This window comes from Canis lupus, chromosome 30, assembly GCF_003254725.2.
Source record: "Canis lupus dingo isolate Sandy chromosome 30, ASM325472v2, whole genome shotgun sequence".
NCBI lineage: Eukaryota > Metazoa > Chordata > Mammalia > Carnivora > Canidae > Canis > Canis lupus.
This window is the reverse complement of record NC_064272.1, coordinates 22,786,077-22,810,389: the sequence shown is the minus strand read 5'-3', so window position 1 is coordinate 22,810,389 and position 24,313 is coordinate 22,786,077. Positions and strand designations below refer to the sequence as shown.

At 45.4% G+C, this 24,313-nt stretch overlaps 1 protein-coding gene and 1 pseudogene across 6 annotated transcripts in view; one reads left to right on the top strand and one right to left on the bottom strand.

Annotated features, from left to right (window-relative positions):
- CGNL1 (cingulin like 1) overlaps positions 1-24,313 on the bottom strand; it is a 186,820-nt gene that overhangs the window by 112,487 nt on the left and 50,020 nt on the right. The gene's annotated exons all lie outside the window — the stretch shown is intronic.
- LOC112675870 (sperm-associated antigen 7-like) lies at positions 16,468-19,399 on the top strand (annotated as a pseudogene).

Genomic DNA, 24,313 nt, shown 5'->3' with positions numbered 1-24,313 from the left:
CTGAGTGGCTCAGCAGTTTAGCACCTGCCTTCAGCCCAGGGCGTGATCCTGGGGTCTCAGGATCGAGTCCCACACTGGGCTCCCTGCGTGGAGCCTGCTTCTCCCTCTGCCTGTGTCTGCCTCTCTCTCTGTGTGTCTCTCATGAATAAACGACATCTTAAAAAATAAATAAACAAACAAACATCAGAATGCTCCTCAAACTCCGTGCACCCTTTCTGCTCACATTCACACCATTGCCATTAAAAAATTCTCGCAGTCCACCAAGAGGAAGGGAACACTTTTACTGGTGCGAGAGAGAAGCTTCTATCCTCACAGTTATTACCACCTCGACCCTCAACATTTTCTTTTCCCCGTTAAAAAACAATCTCCCTTCAGCTATGAAAACCCTGTTCCTTCTTCCAGGCTCAGCTACTCCAGCAGTTCCTGCCTGTTCTGGATTTCCTGACAGTCTGCCTTTGGGGGCTCCACACGGGCCTCTCCAGCAGGGGCTCTCCTGTTGATTGGTTTTGTCCCAACAACTGCATTTTAAGCGCTCCAAATGCCCAACTCTGAGTCAGGCATGCACATCATGGCTCACCGTGCCATGGCAGGTGCAGAACCTTTCTTTGCACCATCTTGTCTGCTCAGAGCCTCACAGTCCTTATTTTCTCCCCTTTAGGGATGTGTAAACTCTTGAGGGGTCAGTGACTTCCTGCAACGTCACACCTGGCTCAGGGGTGGCAAGTGATTTAGGATCAGACCTTCTGTCCCAGGGACCCAAGCTCTTTCTTGAGCAGGGACCACGTTTTCATTTTCTGCCTCCCGCAGCATCTGATACGATCACACCAGGCGTGGTCGGTGTGCCACTATGTCCCACCACACTGGCATGCCATCAGCCTCAGGGCTGTCACATCTCAGGAGCAGTGTTACTCTTCCAAGAGGCCTCCTCCTTGCCATATTCCTGGCACCCAGGACGGTGTCTTGCACATGCAGGCACCAAATGAATAAATGAATGAACTAATTAATAAAGTAGGCACGATGCACATAGCTCCTTTTAAAATTTGAACTTTTTTTTTTTTTTTTTAAGATTTACTTATGAGAGAGAGAGAGAGGCAGAGACACAGAGGGAGGGCTCCCCACAGGAGCCCGCTGTGGGACTGGATCCAGGATCCCAGGATCATGCCCTGAGCAAAGGCAATGCTCAACTACTGAGCCACTTAGGCAACCAAAACACTTTTTTTAAAGTCAACATTTCCCATAACAAATCTCCGATGCTCACCATTCATACACACTCCTACCTCCAGCTGCTATATGTGTCACTGTTTAAAACACTATATCTTAGGGGTGCCTGGGTGGCTCAGTGGTTGAGCATCTGCCTTCAGCTCAGGGAGTGATCCCTCTACCCATGTCTCTGCATCTCTCTCATTGTCTCTCATGAATAAATAAATAAAATCTTTTTTTAAAAAGAAAAAATAAAACATTAGAACTTGATCATCAGCATCATTATGGCTTTCCTTCCCACCCATGTTTATATGATGTGTGTACTTCAAAGGCAGAAAATAGTCCGTGGGCTATCAAGCATCTTCTAAGGGAAGTAAGAGAGGACACCGTGGAATTCCAACAATGCCAACTGTAAGAAGCCCGATTCCCAGAACCTCCTCAGACAATTCTCCAAAGTGAATTCCAAAGCTAGACATTCTCCCCTGAAATATATGTTATGCCTCCTGCCAAGTATCTCTTCTTGGTCACTCAAAATAAAAATAACCAGGGAAATCTGCCTTTCAGGGCAAGGAAAGGTGGCAGGAGTCAGCATCCTAGGAAATCTCACCAAATGATTGCAAAATCCAGGGCCATCAAGGAAAGGTCCATGACATGCAGCCTTCCCACCTCCCTGCAGCCATCAATTCATAAGCCAACCAAATGCCATAAATGCACCTCTCAGGTTGTTTGCACTGGACCCAGAAAGACTAGCCTATCAAAGACAGGCACCTGGATTTGCCCACAGAGGCATCACACAGCATGACTACTAAAAACAAACAGAAGAGAACACTGGATAGCCACCCAAAATCTTAAAACATAAAATTAGAATAAACCTAAAATAGAGACCTAACAGATTCCCACACATGTAAATGCAGGTTGTCTGTTATCCAGTTATCACTGCAACATTTGCACCAGAAGTCCGATAAATTCTTGGGCGAGTGGCAGGAGCAGGGGGCTGTCCTAGAGCTCAAAGTCTTGCCAAACATGCTGGATCTCGTTCGCACTGGTTACTCGGGTAAGTGGAGAATGGAACGTTCTTTTAGATAATCTGAGCATTTCTGAAGTCCTTACCCCTCTTCTCCTTTCCTGAAAGCAGTCCCATCCTATCCCCACGTTCACTGTCTGCTCTTCGTCTCTGCTCCAGTCTCCCTGGGCAGCCCAATGTGGGCTGCACAACTCCACGTGGCTAAGCTCATTAATATGAGAGACTCAGATTATATTTGGAGTTGTATGGTCTGAATGCTTATGTCTCCCCCCACCCCAAAAGAATTCATGCTGAATTCCTAACCCCCAAAGATGATGGGGCCTCTGGGAAGTGCTGAGGTAATTGAGGGTAGAGCCCTCACAAATGAGATCAGTGTTCTTTTAAAAGAGACCCCAGATAGGCACCTGGGTGGCTCAGCTGGTTAAGTGTCTGCCTTCGGCTCAGGTCATGGTCTCAGGGTCCTGGGATGGAGCCCTGTAATGGGTCCCCACCCCCAGCTGTGCTCTCACTCACTCTCTCTCTCAAATGAATAGCTAAAAAATTTTTTAAAGTAAAAATAAAAGAGGGAGATCCCTGGGTGGCTCAGCGGTTTAGCGCCGCCTTCAGCCCAGGGTGTGATCCTGGAGACCCAGGATCGAGTCCCATGTCAGGCTCCGTGCATGGAGCCTGCTTCTCCCTCTGCCTGTGTCTCTGCCTCTCTCTCTGTCTCTTCTTGAATAAATAAATAAAATCTTAAAAAAAAAAAAAGTAAAAATAAAAGAAAGAGAAAAGACCCCAGAGATTCTTCTAGTCCCTTCTACCTTGTGGGGACACAGCAAGAAGGCACCAGCTATGAACCAGGAATAGGACCCTCATCAGAATGCCACACGCTGCTGGTGCCTTGATTCTAGACTTTCAAAACGGTGAGAAATCCATTTCTGTTGTTTATAAACTACCCAGTCTCTAGTATTTTGTTGGAGCAGCCCAGAGGGACAAAGACAGAAACGAGCAGGATATAAATGCACATATATATTCAAATGAAATGTGTATGGAAGTACCACTCACAGCTCCTTTCAAAGCAAGGATCTGTCTCCTCTTGGGTCTCATTTCCCAAGGGGACAATCCTCTCCTCTCCAGCCTCTGGGGGCCAGAGGCATCTGGGGCAAAAGTCAGAACTGGGAGCTTTTGCCTACACACCTTCATAACCCCCAGCCCTAACAGCGATGCGGAAAGGCCATCAACTCCACTTTTTGTTTTATACGGAAATATCATTACTTTATACAGATGTCTTGGGTACAGAAGTTTAATGATTCATGATGTTCTTCAATAATTAGAAATTGAAGCAGTAACCAGAAACAGAAGGTTCAATTATGTAAATAAACAAAAGTATTACCCATTTTATCTTTTGGGGGTTTGTCAGTATATTCTTTGGTATGCATAGGAATATGGGTATTTTTATATCCACTCTCTTGAAAGCATGCTAAAATAGCCCACTCGGAGCCACACTAGTCTTATTGTGTTAAAAATAGCTTTTCACAAGCAGTTTGAGATGTTAAAACCTATTCCTAGGTGTCCCAATTTCACAAGCTTGTGTCAGTACAGATGCCTTTAAAGAAAAAATACTCAGGGCGCCTATGTAGTTCAGTTGGCTATGCATCTGCCTCGGCTCACTCAGGTCATGATCCCAGGGTCCTGGGATTGAGCCCCGTATGGGGCTCCCTGCTCAGCGGGGAGTTTGCTTCTCTCTTTCCCTCTGCCTGCCGCTCCCCCTGCTTGTGCTCTCTCTCTCTCTCCATGTCGGATAAATAAAATCTCTTAAAAAAAAAAAATCTCAAAGACCCTTAGTAATGTACAAATATAAAACTATTATGATATCACACAACCAAAACAAATCTGCACAAATTAAACAAATTATATTTTTGTTTATTCAAACAAAATACAATTCAAATTCACAAAATAAATTTAATATCCAAGGTACTGTTAATTTTGTTTATTCAAACAAAATACAATTCAAATTCACAAAATAAACTTAATATCCAAGGTACTGTTAATTTTGCTGAAACTGAATCACCCTATGTGGTGTGAACAAGAAGACACTGACTCTTACAGTGCAGGTCCTCCTGGTTTCACTGCATACACATTACCTTGTACAATTTCCCTTTTTTTTTTTTTTTAAGATTTTATTTATTTATTTGAGAGCAAGAGAGAGAGCACGCACACAAGCAGAGTGGGGAGCAGAAGCAGAGGGAGAAGCAGACGCCCTACTGAGGAGGGAGCCCCAGGCAGGGCTCCATCCCAGGACCTTGGGATCATGACCTAAGCCAAAGGCAGACGCTTAACCAAATGAGCCACCCAGGTGCCCCATCCTTGTGCAATTTTCCATGCTCTTTCCTTATTCAGGCGATTGCAACACTTCCCTTTGTGCAGTCTGCCATAAAACTACTGGGTCTTCCCGTGGTACGACAGGCCTCATTTATGTTCTCACTGTATCTCAGTTTCTTTCCAATAACAGTTCACGATAGTTAGAACACAATAATATTACCTGAAACCCAAGTTTTATAAACATAGCCACTGGAACTGAGTGTTGGGACCCAGGGGTCACCCCGTCACTCAGGATATGTGGATGCTAAATCCCATTTGGTCCCTAACTAGTTGTCACAGAGAGGCTCTCTCTGGGCTAGGCCCCCTTCCACGGCATTACACGGACACAGTTCTGTTCCCACAGAACTTACACACTAGTGGGGAGAGAGAACAAACAAGTAACTCAGGTAGTGACAAGTGCTGTGAAGAAAATGAAGAAGGGCAAGGAAGACGCAAGTGGTGGTGAAGATCCATCAGAGCTACAACGACCAAGGAAGGCCTCTCTGAGAGGAGAACATCTGATTTGAAGGCTATGAGGAGGGCTCTGCAAGCCGGGTGAGCACCAGGTAAACAGAACAGCAAGTCTAGAGTTCCCAAAAAAAGGGATGTTTTATTCAAGTCAGAGAATTAACAAGAAAGCCAACCTGGCCGGAACAAATTGAGAGGTGAGCAGGGGAGGTAAGGCAGAGGGCAGAGCAGTGTGCAGGAGCCAAATTATGGGGGACCTGAGGGGATCTAAATGGCTCTGGGTCTCATCCCAAGTCAGGTGGTTAGTCACCAATAGGAGCAAATGTTATTCAAAATCAGGGGCCTGATGAGCTCACCTAGGAAGTAACACAGATGGAGAGGCTGAGGACTGGGCCCCGGGGCCTTGCTACATGGGGTGCTCCTGGACCAGAGTAACAGCATCATCTGGGAGCCCCACCCAGACCCACTGAATCATTATCTGTATTTGATGAGATCCAGGAGGGCCTAGGCCCCATGCCAGCAACACTGAGGAGAGGGAACAAAGATACCAGAGTAGGGCCAGGCCACCAGGGGATGGGAGAAAACCGGGGAGTGTGGTGGTCTACAAGCCCACAGAAGCTGGCATTTCAGAAAGAGAAAGAAAGAGGGTCCAATAAGACGCTGAGAAGCCAGTGAAGACTAGGGCGTGATCCTAGTAGTAGGCAGGACAGAGATCAAAAGTGAAGAGAACTCTGTCACTGACTAGGAAGGCAGGGACGCCTGACCAGAGCAGGCAAGCAAAGGAACGGAGCAAAGACAACTCTTTCAAGGAACGTCAATTATCACAGAAACTAAAATACAAAAATACAGGCAGGCATGGAAACCCGAGGATGCCTCCCCTGCCCACCAGACTCCCCTTCCACCCCAGTATGAGGTCTCTGCAGGAGCTGCCCCCAACTCCCAGGAGTGTGTCTGCAGTCTGGCAGGGCACCAAAGAAACACAAAATCTGGTCTTGAAGCTCACAAAATTCTGAGCCAGACCTCACCTAATTTTGAGGAATGTTACTCTTCTCCCTCCCTCTGGCACTGGCCTACTGTCCTGGTTGCAGCCCAGCCTCCATGGGTGTGCTGGGAGCCCAGCTGCAGAAGAGGTACAGTCTGCATTTCATTTGGATCAACGGCAGAAGCACATGGAAATACCTTTCCACCTTGGAAATGCCAGAGAAGACATAAGCAAATCCAACTGAAAAGAATCCAAAAGGGAAAAAGTCATTCCTTCTCCCTCTCCCCTACAGGACTCCTTGACCTACTCATGCCCATGCCCATGCCCACTGAGTCCTACCCCCAGGAGAGAAGAGCCTACAGAGAATCACATTCTCCAAGTAAGGAGGCTTTCCGAGACCATGGAACCCAGCCTGACTTCCATTAGGCAAACCACTTTCAAACTCCTTAGTTCCCAGTGTTTAGACCCAAATCATGGCTCTGGGATGCATTCCCATCCCCATTATCACACTTCTTTTCCCTCAGGAACATGAGAGCAGCAACTCTGGTTCACTTCCCTATGCCTACACGCAGTACTGACATTAGTCCCTCGTCTTTGTCTTACCTGTTCCATAACACGCCACATGGAAGTACTTCTTTATATGATAATAAATAATAATAATAATAATAATAATAATGTAATTAACTCTTAAACACTCACATTCTGCACCAAGCACACTCCTAAATGCTTGTACACTAAACATTAAACTACTTTGAACTGTAATGTCCACAACCAACCTCTGGAGATTCGCCCAATGTTGAACATTAACACCCACACTTTAATTTGGGTGGGTAAGCGATGATCTGTATAGAAAAAGACTGCAAAAGGGGGAACATACTTAAAGGTCTTATTTTTCTCCTAGGGGCTCAGTTTAGAAAGGTTCTGTATTAAAACCCAAAGTGTAATTTGTTTTCCTGGCTAGCTCTCCCCAGTTGGAGCTTCCTCTGAGTCACAGCAGTAGAAATCGCAGCGTGAAGCCCTAGCAAGTTTACCCTGTATGCTTTGACTGTCCTGAGGGTGGCAGGAAGCAGACATTCCTATCAAAACAGGTGCCAAGTTGTGAGATGCAACAGGAAATAAAAGTAAGTTAACTTTTTAAAAATCCTAGACATGAAAAAGATCACTACAAAGGAAAGAGAAAAAATGAAGAGGAAAAAGGAAGAAACAAATGGAAAACAATGAAAGGAAGTCCCTCCCTGGCAGTTAAGAGGTTTTTGGTGTTTTTTTTTTTTTTTTTTTTTTTAACCTGCCCATCTGTAAGAGTTGAGGGTCACACATTTCCCTGAGCTTCAGGCTTGTTTTTGTTTCCTAAGCCAGTGACAGCTCCTATGACTTCTCTACTTCTATGGCATGAGCAGAGAGTTGTAAGGCAAAGACACGATCATCTATCTAAGGAGCTAAAAACATTTAACAGTAAAAGTAGAAACATGAAAAACTCACATCGGCATCCCAGAGAAATATCTGCCTCAAGGAAGCCTTGGCCTTTAACAGAGAACTTTTACCAATCACTCACATCCACATTGCAATGTTATAGCTTACCAAGCACTTCCAAATTCACAATCTCGGGCAGGGCAGGAGCTGGAGCCCTGCTCAGAGCCATCAGAGATGCTCTCCCACCCTTCTCCGAGAGCTTCCTGCCTCTAAAACCAGCCCCGCCCCCCTGCCCCCCCCCCCATCTCACACAGGTTCAGTATGTTTGGGGAATGGGGTTATGTTTTTCTCCAACTAAGTGATTATAATCTTTCCACTGAGAAACATTCCTTGATCCTAATGCTTCTTTTGGCCAAAAGTGTCCCATCATAGCATCAGACAATTGTAATAGAGGCTTTACCCTGAAGCTTTCATATGTAAATATATCACTAAGAATGTTACCTGGACCCATCTCCTACCCCAGATCACTGCAGGAAAAATAGGGTCCTTTCTCATTTAAAGGTAGAACGGGAATTGAGTTTTAGTTTAAGAAAGGGCCCCTCAACATTGCAGGGATGCCTATCCTTCTATAAGAGGGGTGCATGAATCTGTCTCACAACAAAACACCATATGCTGAGTGGATGAAACGATAGAAATTTATTTCTCACAGTTCTGGAGGCTGGAAGTTTAAGATCAATCAAGGCTCTGACTGACTTGAGTTCCTGATGAGAGCTCCCTTCCTGGCTTGTAGATGGCAGATTTCTCCCTGGGTCAGCACAAGGCCCTTCCTCAGTGCCTGTGTGCAGAGGGAGATCTCTCTCTCTTCCTCTTCTTCCAAAACCACTAATCCCATGGTGAGGGCCCTACCCTTATGATCTAACCTAATCTAATCCTAATTACTTCTCAAAGGCTCCATCTCCAAATGCCATCACATGGAGGGTTAGGACTTTGACACGTGCATTTGGGGGGAATATAAACATTTAGTTCTGCAAATGGGTAGAGACAAAAGGAAGCAGAAAGAGAAAAGATGATGGGAACCCTGTCACCCAGTGGCAAGGACCCCACCAATCATTTGGTAGATAGAATTAAACATCCCCAAGCTTTTTCCTAACTCTGTTCCCCGACAGCTAAGCCTACATCTCCCTATTTTTCTCTCCCAAAGAACCATCAGACTGAAAGAGATCTATCCGTATTGCGAATGCATGAAACAACTTCACAGAACGGGGTAAGGAAAAAAGGAAATGTTCTAAGTAACTCTAGAAATGAGTAGAGACCATAAGACCAAAAGCAAAAGGAACTATACACAGGTATTTTAGGGTAGTTGATAAAGTTGTTTCCTACAGAGGGATGGGTTAACAATGCTGAAACCACTACATGTGTATACTAAGACTAGACAAACTGTTAAGTAAATGGATGGCAGATGGTGGGAGCCTTGTTTCTTCTCACTGTTGGAGTGGGAGGCTATAGATTTACAAGAGGAGAAGGCTAGGATGATCTTCTGATGGTGGGTTTACACTTGGAGACAAGAGTGGGGACTTGTATTTAGCTCAGTATCGATACAGATAGGTCCATATTTATTTTATTAGGCCCATGTTTATTTTTTTTAAGATTTTATTTACTTATTCATGAGAGACACACAGAGAGAAAGAGAGGCAGAGACACAGGAAGAGGGAGAAGCAGGCTCCACGCAGGGAGCCCAATGTGGGACTCGATCCTGGGTCTCCAGATCACACCCTGGGCTGAAGGCGGCGCTAAACCGCTGAGCCACCTGGGCTGCCCTAGGTACATATTCATAAATACCCTACATACATAGTTTTTCCTTGCTCTGTCAGCCAAGAGGGCTTAGAAGCAACAATACTGCAGTAGCAATGAGCATATCTAACATCCAAATCTTGGTTTATAATACCAATTAATTCTCTCCTAAAAGGAACCAGGGTTTCTTTAAGAAATGGCTACTTCTAGGACTGGGGCAGGAGACATACAAGAGAGCCTGGAGCATCTTGTAGTGCCAGAAAGTAAGGAGGTGCTTTAAAAAATAAAAAACAAAACAAACGACCCACAGTATAATATATAATTAATATATAATTAATGTAATAATGGAGATATATGTAAGAGACATGGAGCTTCCAATGGCCAAAACTAGAACACTTTAAGCAACAAAGAAGTATTAAAACTCAAAATATAAAAATAAGTATCTATGAGTACATGTTTATATAAGCAAATGATTAAATAAGTACATAAATGAAGAAAGAGGGACAAATCTCCCATGCAGAAGAATTCTAAATAACTGATTCAGATTATCTGCCTTAAAGGAAGGAGAATATAACTCCTCACTCCCTGAGTATAGGCCGCACACAGTAACTTCCTTCCAGAGAGAACAGTATGGAAAGAAGAAAAAAAGAATAACTTTGGGGATCCCTGGGTGGCACAGCGGTTTGGCGCCTGCCTTTGGCCCAGGGCGCGATCCTGGAGACCCGGGATCGAGTCCCACATTGGGCTCCCAGTGCATGGAGCCTGCTTCTCCCTCTGCCTGTGTCTCTGCCTCTCTCTCTCTCTCTCTGTGTGACTATCATAAATAAATAAAAATTTTAAAAAAATAAAAAAAAAAGAATAACTTTGCAGTGGAGAAACCTGACAACATGACCTCAGCCAGGTCCACACTTCATCAAGGTCAATAGCAAGTGATAAGTCATATTGATAGTGTTTACTGTGATGAAAATGGCACTTTACCTGTTTTCTTCCCCAAAACTTCTAATACCAGTGTAATCATGAGAAAAGCCTAAGACAAATAGCAATAGAAAGGCATCCTATAAAATATCTGACTAGTCCTCCTCAAAACTGTCCACAACATCAGAAACAAAAGTAGTCTCAGGAATTATGTCAGCCCAGAAGAGTCTACAGAGGCATGACAACTACATGTAATATGGTATCCTAGATGTGATTCTTGAACAGAAAAAGGACATTAAGGGATCCCTGTGTGGCTCAATGGTTTGGCACCTGCCTTCGGCCCAGGGTGTGATCCTGGAGTTCCGGGATCGAGTCCCACATCGGGCTCCCTGCATGGAGTCTGTTTCTCCCTCTGCCTGTGTCCCTGTGTCTCTGCCCCTCTCTCTCTCTCTCTCTCTCTCTCTCTCATGAATAAATAAAATCTAAAAAAAAAAAGAAAAGAATAAGGAAAAGGGTATTAGATGGAGTGCCTGGGTGGCTCGGTTGGTTGAATGTCTGCCTTTGGCTCAGGTCATGATCTCAGGGTCCTTGGATGGAGCCCCACATCGGGCTCCCCACTTGGTGGGAAGCCTGCTTCTTCTTCCTCTCCCCCTGCCTGCGGCTCCCCCTGCTTGTGTTCTCTTTGTGTCAAATAAGTAAAATCGTTAAAAAGAAAAAGGACATTAGATAAAAACCAAGGAAATCTAAAGACAATAATGGACTGTAATAATAATTTATCAATATTGGTTTCGTAATTGTGACAAACCAAATGTATGATGTTAATAGAGGAAACTGGGTGGGTAGTATATGGAAACTCTCCATAGTATCATCACAATCTTGTTATGAATCTAAAACTATTGTAAAATTAAAAGTTGTTGTTTTTTTGTTTTTGTTGTTTTGTTTTGTTTTGTTTTTTAAGTATCATTTAAAAAGAAGCCACCAGGCAGTCAAACCCACTGCTGTGGTCCTTGCGGTCACTCCAGAGCCAACACTTGCAATTCCTGACTCATCTTCCACCTCTAGCCTGTTGGGTGGTCAGAACACAGATACTCATGTCCTTCAACAAGTTACCAGGCATACCACCCTGGTTAGATCTCAAAGCAGTACTCCTGGATAGTACCTCCGCCAAAAAAGAACAGGGTAAATAATCTTCCAGGACCCAGTGAGCACAGAGCGTCCCGTCACAGGGACCTGAACAGAAACTCAGCAAGTTCCCGAGCTCAAAGGCTGTGCAAGGTGGAGTGTGAATATGCTCTCCAGCTGGCGACAGTTTCCCAGAAGACAAAGAGAAGAGCAAAATGACCAAAAAACTTGCAAACTGGGGGCACCTGGGTGGCTCAGTTGGTTGAGCATCTGCCTTCAGCTCAGGTCATGTCCCAGGGTCCTAGGATCCAGGCCCCATCAGGCTCCCTGCTCAGCAGCGAGTCTGCTTCTCCCTCTCCCTCTGCCTCTCCTCCAGCTCATGCTCTCTCTTACTTTCTCTCTCAAAACAATAAATAGAATTAAAAAAAAAAAAAACTTGCAAACTGCATCTTGTGGAGGGGAGAATGAGCATGTGGAAAGCTGGACAAACACTGAAACTATACCTTCCCCAGAGAACACAGCATGGGGGCAGAGTTTAAATGGGGCGTCAAACAAAACCTATTCACCAGTGTTGCTTATGGACGACAGAACTCTGGCCCCTTCCTCCTCCATCTCAGAGCCAAAGAGCTCTCCTAGAGAGAAACATTAATTGAATGAAAAACAGAGGAGCCGTGTTAGTCAAAGAACAGGAGAAATAAAACAGAAGAAAACAGAGAAATAAAAAGAGATTGAGAGCAAGGAAGAAATAGTGAAAAATGAGAGATAAGAGGAAACCAATTATACGGAATAAGATATTAATTAAACTTGCTTGGCCACAGGAAGCCACAGTGACAGGAAGCGCAGACCAGGGTATCATTTGGGCTGAACAGAAGGAGTGGCCAAGTTAAAGCCCCATTTAAAACATTCCTTAATAAGCACCACCTGAGGGACGCCTGGGTGGCTCAGTGGTTGGGCCTCTGCCTTCAGCTCAGGGCCCGATCTGAGAATCTCAGGATCGAGTCCCACATTGGGGTCCCTGCAGGGAGCCTGCTTCTCCCCCTGCCTATGTCTCTGCCTCTCTCTGTGTGTCTCTCATGAATAAATAAATAAAATCTTTATAAAAAAAATTAAATGGCACCTGAGGACTCAGCTGCCCAGCCACGCTCTTCACAGCTGCTCCCTTCTTATAAATGCTTGTCCCTCTGAGACTATCCCTGAGATCTCAGACACCTGGGACTGTCACCTGCCAGAGCCAGACTATCACCACCATGCTTTGATCTGGACCCAGTGCTGCCAAAGACCTAAGCCACACAGTCAAAGACCATATCTGCCAGGCAGTGACACAGATCCAATCCCAAGGCCCACCAGACACCCCGGCGACATCTCCCTAGACCCTCTTCCAGCTTCCTCCACAGGAGCTATATTTTTTATTTTAAATTAATGTCCACCTCCTCTATGAGACTGCAAGAGACATGAAAACGAGGGCTATATTGGGTTTTGCTCACCATTTTACCCCATTCCCTGTTCTGTTGTGTCAATTGCTCCAGAAGATTCTTCACTATGCCCTTGCCCCAAACCATACACCTAGTAGGTGATAGACATGGGATTTATACCCTGAAGCCTGTGCTCTGAATCACTAAAACCACAGAAACCAAGGAAACACAGGCAATGTGTTGAGAGTTTAGGGGCCAAACAGACTGGACGATGGGTCATGCCTAACAAAATTCAGTTTAACAGAGAGAATCAAAGGCTCTGAAGAAACCGACTGTTTGACTCCACGATGGCTAAGGCACAGAAGCAAATCTTGTTTTTTGTGTGTGTTTTGTTTCGTTTTGTTTTGTTTTTGCAAATCTTGTTTTTTAAGGAAAAAAAAAAGAGTCGGGGCATCATAGCTGATAACAAGCTCACCGTGAGACAGAGGATGGTCAATGAGCACAATGATCTCTGGGAATTATACATCCAGGTTCAGCAGGGCAGTAACATTGTAGACTCCCCTGAAACCAAGAACAGCTACCAACTATTTCAGAAGTGTGTCTTCCTCCCCAAGCACACAGCCTCAGGGGAACATGTAGGGAGTCCCAAGGACAAAAGAGCCCAGTAATCACATTAGCCAAATGAACCCTGCTGATTGGTGTGTTAGATCCCTCTCCCTGATAAGTTAGGGAGCCCCCTCTCCTTGGGGTGGATCAGCAAGAGTCTGGCTTGGGCAGACAGGATGATTTCAGGACCGAGAAGCTAAAAGCAGGCACTGGGCACAGGGGAGGAGTACAAGGCTGAGAACAGGATAAACTGTCTCCAAACATAAATACCAGAAGGGCTGCCATGTGAAAAGGGATTAGACTTTCTCTGCGTGGCTCCAAAGGTTAGAACGAGGAATAATGACTAAATGGGCCAGGGACACAAATTCAATCTAAGGCTGGGAAAGTCTTCTAACAGTTAGAGATGCCTAATGATAAAATTAGGCTGTTCTGGGAGACAGTGAGATCCCCATCAGTGGAGGAAGGCAAATAGGGCGGGGCTGCCTATTCATTCACAGGCAGGATTGAGAAGGAACTCCAGCCTCAACCCCTCAGCAAGGGCAGGTTCTTCCAAATCTGAGAAGCAATGATCTCATCTCCTATTTACTCAGTGACAACTATCCACTTACATATACAGAGAAAATATCAACATGATCACACAAAAATAAGAAGGAAGTACAGCAGGGAACAGTCTAGGACAAAAGAGGGTAAGAGGACAACCAAAGGGTAAAGTTTTCTCCAGATCTTATTCTGCATTTTTATCTGAACACTGACTTGAAAATAGCAGTCCCTATGGGATGCCTGGGTGGCTCAGTGGTTGAGGAGCTGCCTTCCGCTCAGGGGTGATCCCAGGGTCCTGGGATCAAGTCCCGCACTGGACTCCCCACAGGGAGCCTGCTTCTCCCTCTGCCTATGTTTCTGCCTCTCTCTCTCTCTCTCTCTCTGCCTCTCATGAATAAGTAAAATCTTGAAAGAAAAGAAAAGAAAAGAAAAGAAAAGAAAAGAAAAGAAAAGAAAAGAAGAAAGAAAAGAAAAGAAAAGAAAAGAAAAGAAAAGAAAAGAAAAGAAAAGAAAAGAAAAGAAAAGAAAAGAAAAGATCCCTTGACCAAAGGGAAGCTGCCCCTGCCTGCAGCTGGGGTGTGGGTGTTGGACCACCAACACATGCACCGCTGAGGCACTCCAGCCTGGATTGGAAGTGAAGGAGAATTACTTCAGGCACTTCCTTGACATCAGGCGTATCCCCAAATCCTCATCATCAGTTGGCTGCCCTCTTGACAGAGGAAGGAAGTCAAAGGAAAACTGAGGACATCACATTAAAAGGCTATGAGCATCAAGGGGCCACTGACAGCGAACACAGGAAAAATATGAGCCTTGATGGACTTTTCAAAGAAGCACTTGGCACTCAGAGTTTGCAGTATCTGTTCTTGCAGTACTAAGAGAGAGGTGGAACCCAGCATGAAGACTCCTCTCGGGAAAGTACTGCAAGATACTAAGAAACTCCCTATAGAAGCTGAGTCAAAGGCCAATAAAATCATTCTCATCAAAGAAGAGAATGGAAAAAAAAAAGGCGTGAAAGCTGCTCAGGCCATGGCAGGGAGGCCGGAAAAGCCCAACTGTAAGCTCCCTGAGGACAAGGACGGCAGGTGTCTCGCCTTCCCAAACCACAGAGAGCACAGCTGGGGTAAGAAGGAACCCGTGAACAAATGCCCAGGCAGCACTGAGTGAGGCCACAGAGGGCGAAGACACAGACTGCAGACAGCCCAAGAGGACTCTAGATTCTACTAAACAGTCAGAAACCGGCTCCTATCAGAAAAACCTGAAAGTACAGATGGAGCACCTGCCTATGGCACACTTCTGTAATATTTTGACATCAAGAAAAACATTGCCAATGGCACCATGCAATATGGTATAAATTTGACACACATATTAGTAAACTCTTTCAACTCCTTTTTTTTTTTTCACATGGTCTTTGTGGTACAGAGCTGATTTGTGTTCTCTAAGCTGTTCTAGCTTATTTTCAGGCTCCTGTATCAAAAACAAAACTACTGATGTCTTATTATTTTCAGGTAAATCTGATTTTATCCACTGAAACTGAAATGACACAAACATGATAAACTTCACTCTTAGTAAAAAAAAAAAAAAAGAAAAAAAGGAGGGAACGCCTGGGTGGCTCAGCGGTTGAGCCTTCAGCTCAGGGCGTGACCCTGGAGTGCGGGGATTGAGTCCCACATCAGGTTCCCTGCATGGAGCCTGCTTCTCCCTCTGCCTCTCTCTGTGTGCCTCTCATGAATAAATACATGAAAAGAAGAAAAAGAAAGAAAAGAAAGAAAAGAAAGGAAGAAAGGAAGAAAGGAAAGGAAGAAAGAAAGGAAGAAAGGAAGAATTGCATTTTATCTTTTCAGCAAAGGAGAAGAGAAAATAAAGCCACACATGTGTATCATGTTTAATACAAGAATTGAAGAGGACCCTCATAAACCATGATAAAATTAGGAAGCAGAGGTTTAATATTTTGAAAAAGCAGTTTTGCTAGGTTCTATTTTTGGTTTTTGCAGGTCTTTAACAAATAATATAGCAACAGATATATTTGGATTATATCTATTTTTTCCTCTCTCATTCATTATTATTTTTTTCTAAAGATTATTTATTTATTCATGAGAGACACAGAGAGAGAGAGGCAGAGACACAGGCAGAGGGAGAAGCAGGCTCCATGCAGGGAGCCCGACGTGGGATTCGATCCCGGGACCCCAGGATCACACCCCGGGCCAAAGGCAGGCGCTAAACCTCTGAGCCACCCAGGGATCCCCTCAGTCATTATTATGAGCCTTTTCATGGTCCAATGCTCCCATCCCAAGGCACACATATGCATACACACACACACACACACACACACACTGGCATTATGCAGACATGATCAAAAAGAGAGAGAAGATGATGCCAAGACCCCCAAATCCCCTTCCATCTACTGACCAAACCAGCTGCAGGTAGTAGAAGAGAAAAAAGATGGCTATCTGCCCAAGGGACCAAGTGCCATTCAGGTCATAAGCAGAAAGCCAAGGTTCCTGTCCAGTGGTGATAGAGACACGTCCCACATCAACAATGTGGAAAGATCGACGATTTACTGAGTGCTCACTATGGGTCAGGCACTACTTAGGGCACTCTAGCTAGGTTCACATTTAACCTTCCTAACATTCTTGTCAAATAGAATACTGGCTCCCAAGATGGTGGACCTATTGGGCTCCATCCTGAGCTCCATGGAGAAGCCACCCAGCCTCGGTGACCAGGAGTCTCGGCACGAGGCCTGGGAGTAGGCCACCACTTGAAGATATTACAGGATCAAGAGAAACAACAAATAAAAAGATGGAGAAAGAGGTGTCAGATTCTATCCAAGACAGTGGGCAGATCAAGAAAAAGTCAAAAAAAAAAAAAGTCAAAAAAAAAAAAAGAAAAAGTCAACGCCAGCAATTGCACTGCTGGGGATTTACCCCAAAGATATAGATGCAATGAAACGCCGGGACACCTGCACCCCAATGTTTCCAGCAGCAATGTCCACAATAGCCAAACTGTGGAAGGAGCCTCGGTGTCCATCAAAAGATGAGTGGATAAAGAAGATGTGGTTTATGTATACAATGGAATATTCCTCAGCCATTAGAAACGACAAATACCCACCATTTGCTTCGATGTGGTTGGAACTGGAGGGTATTATGCTGAGTGAAATAAGTCAATCGGAGAAGGACAAACATTATATGGTCTCATTCATTTGGGGAATATAAAAAATAGTGAAAGGGAATAAAGGGGAAAGGAGAAAAAGTGAGTGGGAAATATCAGAAAGGGAGACAGAACATGAGAAACTCCTAACTCTGGGAAATGAACAAGGGGTGGTGGAAAGGGAAGTGGGCGGGGATGACTGGGTGACAGGCACTGAGGGGGGCACTTGATGGGATGAGCACTGGGTGTTATGCTATATGTTGGCAAACTGAACTCCAATTAAAAAAAATATATATGTAAAAAAAAAAAAAAAAAAGAAAAAGTCAGCTGATGAACAAGATAGAGAGGAGCATCCAAGACGATACGGTGGAAGTAGCTGGCCTGACATCCTTCTCCTTGAGGGAAGATGATGAGTGTCACTATGTCATGATCTACCATCATGGGGAGGAGTGGGACCTGCAGAAGGCTGAGGAGAAACAGAAGCTGAAGGAGCTGGCCCAGAGGCAAGAGAAGGAGGCAGCCCAGCAGGAGCCAATGGTGATGAGCTCCCTGGTGAATACAAGGACAAGTATAGCCATCTCGTTGGCAATGGGACAGCCAAGGATGTGGCCCACATGCTACAGGCCAATAAGACCTCTGACTGTGTGCTGAAGGCCAACAAGAGACATACAGCTCCATCAAAGAGGCCCTTAATGAGATCCAGGCCAAGAAGTGTTGGTGGCAGAGCCAGGAAGAGTTGTCACCCACCTCCTCTGCACCCTGACCCTTGGACAGGTCAGGGGTGAGGGAAGGACAAGGGTGCTATTAGAACCCATCCTGCAGCCCCACCTCTACACCACCTCCTAACAGCAGTCACTCAGGTAGGGGGAGGCAGGTGTTGGATTTGTCACTGTTAGAGCTCAGATATGGATGTGGTACGTATGCTTGTGTGTGCACGTGTGAGTGTAAATGCTCAGGTGGGTATTTAATGTATATTATTCTTTCTCCTTTGAATTCTTCCCCACGGGGCTGGGATTATTTTACATTCAATAAACGCTGTTTGACAAGCAACCCGCCTCAAGAAAAAAAAAATTGGGGGAAAACTGAAGAACAAGGAGCTTCAGTAATTTGGACAAGGTTATAAGCTAACAGATAATTCTGGATTCTGAGCACATCTGGCCCATCCCACTCCAAGTCCCTGTTTGTCCACTTCACTAGATCATGCTACCACCTGAGCATGTAGTCCTCACATTGCAACCAGGGGATCCCCCCAACTCGGGCATGACTCTACTTCCCTGAAGTGGGGACCTCTTGCTGATCAGGACCCCAAACCATCTTAGCTAAAATACCTCTGGGCTGATGGTTTGCTCTTTCAATCTTCCAGAATGGAGGGAATTATTGCCACCTGCCAAGGTGGTAAAGGGCAACACCCTAACACAGGGCAGGCATACACTAAAGAAGCTCCATCGGGAACTCTTCTATTCCTAATTCTCTTCTAGTAGTTTTGTTTTTCTAAACCAAATGACATTTTATTGGGACTTCTCTACATTTTTCTCCTATTTAGAAAAACAACTCCCTGGTTATACTCAACTTAGAGCCGTGCCTATTCTTGTTGTAGTAGCTTCAGATTATCTAACAGCACTAAAAGGTCCTGGGACCATTTGATCCTTTCTTAAAATTCCTAAGGGAACATCTGCCTTTGGCTCAGGCCACGATCCCAGAGTCCTGGGATGGAGTCCCACATCGGGCTCCCCACAGGGAGCCTGCTTCTCCCTCTGCCTATGTCTCAACTTCTCTGTGTCTCTTATGAATAAATAGAAAAAAGAATTTCCTGACTAAGCACAGGACATGGCATTATTGTCAACCCCACCCTCTCTCAGCAATCTGGAAGCATCCTAGATTCTTCCTCTCCCTTTGGTACCACACCAGTTGGTAATTGCTTCTTGCTGACCCTACCTCTGAGAACATCCCAGCTGTTCTTCTCCGTTCCTGGGCTGGCATCCTGATTTGCGCCTGGTCTTACCTGCACGTCAGCAATAGTTTCCTAAATTCTCTCTCAGCCACCAGTCTTGTTCTCCTCCAATCCATTCTCCACATGACCTTGATCTTTTCAAGTGTGACCTTTCCAATTCGTCCACTTGTGTGTACTTCAGCTTAAAAATCATTAATTGGTTTCTTCCTTTGCACTCCTTAGCATGGTGTACAAGACAAGGCCCCTGATAATCTCGGGCCACCTGAGATGCCCCCATGCAGGACTGAGGGTTCTCGAAAGACACCATGCTCCTTGGCTTCCATGAGCTTGCCTGGCAACCACTATTCTTCTCAGGCCTTACCTTCCCAGACTCCCCTGACCAAGCTTCCCTCTTTTTGTCATCCCTCAACCCTTCCCCAGACCTGTCCTGGTGCTATCTAGGCCCCCCTCACTGCCATGCCCTCTGACTTCTCTACCACCCCATTACAGACTGAGGGCTCCTGGGGGGCAGGGCTGCCTCTCAAACTCCACAATGTTTAATTCCCAATGGCCTTCAGTGAATGCACACAATGGCAGGGAGGTGGAGGCTGAATGACAATCTCAAGAGTGTACCCCTCATGAAGATGGAGCCTAGGAAGGTCCTGTGCTGACTGGTGAGGAAATGCCTACTATAGAAGCTTAGCCCTGGGAGGATGCCCAACCTTTGCTTTGGAGCTTGAAAGTCTCATTTCTGAATAATCAGTTCTGTGAGCCCAAAGGGAACAACTGGACAGTCCTTATTTGAAAAAAGAGATTCACCTCTGAGTGAGGCACGCAGGACAAAGGTCTCCATCAAAGGAATGAGTTCAGCTTATGAATGGATGTGTTCATCATCCCTGACATTTTGAGGCCCCAGAGAAACCCAACTCTGTTTTCCTTTTACCAAAATAAACATATAACAGGGTGTGCTCCATCCTCAGTTGCTTTTGGGAAACAACTTCTTGGAATGAACTATTTGCTTTCTGAGAATCCCACCTGCTGTAAGATTTCAGCAGCACACAAATATATAACCAGGCCACTTAGCTGCCACCCCACCCTCTCGGCTCCATGCCTTTTGAAGATACTGAACAGAATAATGATGCTTTCAGATGTGGAACTGTCAGAACCCGTTTTTTGAACTTAAACATTTAAATATCATCAAAAGGAGACCACTGTTTTCAAGAGGCTACATGTTATTCTAATGAGCTTTGTGATAAGAAACCTCATCCACACTAGGCCTACTTTTCAGAATTATTTCCTTGGAGATGTTTTTGGGTGTAAGACTAGAAGCAATTCAGGAAATAAAACAGATGAGAAATCTTCTCCGCCCCCCTCCCACCTCATATTTGCTAAAAACAAAGGAAAAAAATAGACCTGGGCATCGGGTAAGTTACAGCAAGTAAGTCAAGTACTCCCATACATGCTAAAACTTAGCTCTTGCTGCCAAATGTCTTGAACCTCCTCATGTACACAGGAAGCCATTCTGGCCGCCCCCCTCCAAAGAGCAGGGGCAAATGACAAGGCTCTGCCATCAGTAGTCAAATGATCCAACGGCCCAATTCTACCCCGACAGGTACTCGAAAACTCTAGTCAAAAAGACAGATGGGGGGCATCCCAGGTGGCTCAGGGGTTTAGGGCCACTTTCAGCCCAGGGCGTGATGCTGGAGACCCAGGATTGAGTCCCAGTCAGGCTCATTGCAAGAAGCCTGCTTCTCCCTCTGCCTGTGTCTCTGTCTCTGTCTCTCTCATGAATAAATAAAATCTTAAAAAAAAAAAAAAAGACAGATGGGGCAGTCCCAATGGCTCAGTGGCTTAGCGCCACCTTCAGCCCAGGGCCTGAAAGATTAAAAATCGTTAAAGATTTTTAATAAAATCTTTAAAAAAAAAAAAAAGACAGATGACCCAACCTTCCAAGTGGCCTGTGTACTGTGTAACGACCGGGAGTAAGACAATAATCTCCAGTGTCAATTAGCACAGTAAGTACTGAGTTACTATTTGCGAAGTAGTCAATATTTTGATAGATAAATAAATGCAAGGAAAAGCATTTGTTTCAGAATGTACTCCAAGCACAGCACTATCAAAAACTGACCATTAGCTCAGTATGGAGACTAAAAATGTTCTGGATTTACATAGCACTTACATGCCACTTTCCCACTGTGTTGTCATGGGTTTAGTTGACATTTTTAAGAATTTATTTATTTTATATAGAGAAAGCACGAGTAGGGGGAGCAGGAAAGAAGCAGGCTCCCCAAAAAGAGCAGGGAGCCCAACACGAGGCTCGATCCCAAGACCTGACCTGAGCTAAAGGCATATGCTTAACTGACTGAGTCACCCAGGCACCCCTAATCAACATTTTATTTATTTATTTTGAAGATTTTATTTATCTATTCATGAGAGACACACACACAGAGAGAGAGAGAGAGAGAGAGAGAGAGAGAGGCGGAGACAGGAAGAGGAGGAAGCAGGCTCCATGCAAGGAGCCCGATGTGGGACTTGATCCCAGGACCCCAGGATCACGCCCTGGGCTGAAGGCAGTGCTAAACCGCTGAGCCACCGGCTGCCCCCTAATCGACATTTTAAAACACACTTTTAAAACGGGCAGGCATCTGGTCTCCTGCATCACTGTAGGCTTGTTGTTCCCACCTTACAGGTCCTGCCTCTGTCATGCCCCTGCTCTTCCATGTCACTAGGCACTGCCACTGGCAATGACTGCAGAACAAGTCCACAGGAAGTCCTGGGCTTTCTGTAATTCCACAGAGAGTTCTAGGCTGTCTACCTCCTTCCTTCTTCCCTTCATTGGCTTCCCATTGCCATCACAACAAATGCCTTAAGATAACCAGCAAAATCCAGCATGTTCTGCACCCCCAACCCTATCACCTCCCAGAATGCTCTCACCTTCCCCACTGCCCCTGCTGCTCCCAGAACACACCGTAGGGTCATAATGTCCCCCTCTCCTGTCTCCTTTTCCCAGTGTTCTTCCCTGATAGCCATGCTCCAGCCTCAACCTCTTGTTGACTATCTCACAGGAAAGACCATCCCCACAAAGTAAGATTCTCCCCAACCCCCACCGTCTTCACAACCCACCTTATCTCACAAAATTGTCCTTCTGAGGGCTTATCACCCGCTGATAAGCCTTTATTTGTGTGTTTATTGGCTTTTCCCCCAGTAGATCTCCCCCACCTGAATACAAGCCACCAGGAGTAGGGTCTTTGCTCTGCTAAGGCTACCACCAAATCTTTAGGGTTAATGTAGGGTCTGATGAAAGACTCCTAACACTGGGAAATGAATAAAGGATAGTGGAAGGGGAGGTGGGCAGGGGGATGGGATGACTGCGTAACGGGCACTGAGGAAGGCACTTGATGGGATGAGCACTGGGTGTTATACTATATGTTGGCAAATCGAACTTCAATAAAATGTATATGAATGTAGGGTCTGGCACATGGATGTAAATATGGCATTTGGTAAATATCTGTATTCAATGAATAAAAAGCATTTGTATTAAATGTAAAATGAATCCCCGCAAGGTTAAGTAGGCCCAATGCCTTTTAAGAGCTTTCAGGTCTTCTCAAAACCCTGGGGAATGAGGCAGCCTCTGGGCTGGGGGCAGGGAGTAAGCACAGAAAAAGTCAGATTAATAAACCAGCTTGTCATGGAGCCCCATCCCCTCTCCCCTCCCCCACTTAATGAGTTCACCACCTACCCTGCAAGAGAAAGGAACTGAAGACTGTACAATGCTGCATAAAACAGAGAACCCGGGATCCCTGGGTGGCGCAGCGGTTTGGCACCTGCCTTTGGCCCAGGGCGCGATCCTGGAGACCCGGAATCGAATCCCACATCGGGCTCCCGGTGCATGGAGCCTGCTTCTCCCTCTGCCTGTGTCTCTGCCTCTCTTTCTCTCTCTGTGACTATCATAAATTAAAAAAATAAATACATAAAATAAAATCCCCAGTTCCTTTAAAAAAAATAATAAAATAAAATAAATAAAACAGAGAACCCAGGAGAGAGTCCAGACAGGAAGATTTAGAAAGGGAAAGCCTTACCTGGGAGCAGGAAAAGCAAAGGTCACATCTCCCAAATCTGAAGCTGGGCCAAATGGCCACAGGAACGTGTGATACACCAGCCTGAGTATGAGAAAGAGGGTCCACCCCCGAGATAGTGCAAGCAGTAAGGCTGATGTCACCACTGACACTGGAGGTCATGGGATGGGCCAAGTGAAAAACAGAGCCATCAATTTCATAACTAATACTGACACAGCACTTGACAGTCTAGAAAGCAGCAACACCACACGACTTTATTGATTCGCATAAAAAGACAGGGAGGTGGGCTGCACAATTTTACAGGCAAGGAAACTGAGGCAGGCAAGGAAACAAAAGACAAGTGATTTCTTGCCTCAGACCACACGGCAAGCACACAGAGGTGGATATTCAGGTGTCTCAGGGCTCCAAGGACTCTCAGCTCTTGTAACCCCTCAAATCCAGATAAGCAATCCCTGAGTCCCCATCAGTGTGATTAACAGGACTTCTTCCACGTTATACTAACAACTATTTATTCAAAAGCAAGATGCCGCTCCTGAAATCTTCCAGGGATTTACTCAATAATCTCTTGACTTGAAAGAAATCTGGTCTTCTCTAAGCCTTCCTCGGTGCTTGAATGCTGAAGAGACCAGAGAGAAGTCAGACCAGGCTTCTAAGACCACTCTCTCAGGCTCCGCAAAACACAGCCAAGAGGTAGCAACAGCAGAATTGATTGAACAAAACCGCCCCTGGCAGCATTTCTATGTAAAAATGCACCATCTGCAAAAACTTGCTATAAAGGCCTAGGTTTCCCAAAAAGACCTTCAAAATATCAGTACCATAGCTCTCATAGAAACTTTGTCTCTGAAAATCCAGGACAGGTTCATTGGATTTATTAGAACTGCATTCTTTCCTTGAAAATATCTCACATGCTACTAAAAATGAAAAACCTTTCGTGTTCATAAATCCATGAAGATGCTGTCCGGCTTCTGTCACCAGCTGGTAAATGCAAAATTGAAAAGCAACAAAGGGGGATCTGCCCCGGAGTTTCGAGGCATCCAAAGCCAAGGCCCTCCAAACTGAGGAGGGAGGAGGCTGCAGAGCTCCCAGGTTCTCCTGGGCATGGCGAGTAAGGACAAGCAAAGGGCACCTTGAGAAAGTACCTTGAGGGAAGAGACACGTCCAAGAATCCATTGAAATCAACACCTCACATTGCACTGGAGGGAGATGAGAAGTCAAGGCAGACCGCAGAGCACTGGCCTAAGGCACCCCTGGACAGCAAACCCGTCTCAGCTCTGGGTGCCAAGCAGAGCTGTAGGAGCCCCTCTTTCCTCCAGAGAAGCCTCAGAAGGGGAAGGGGTGGGTAACTGGGCTCTG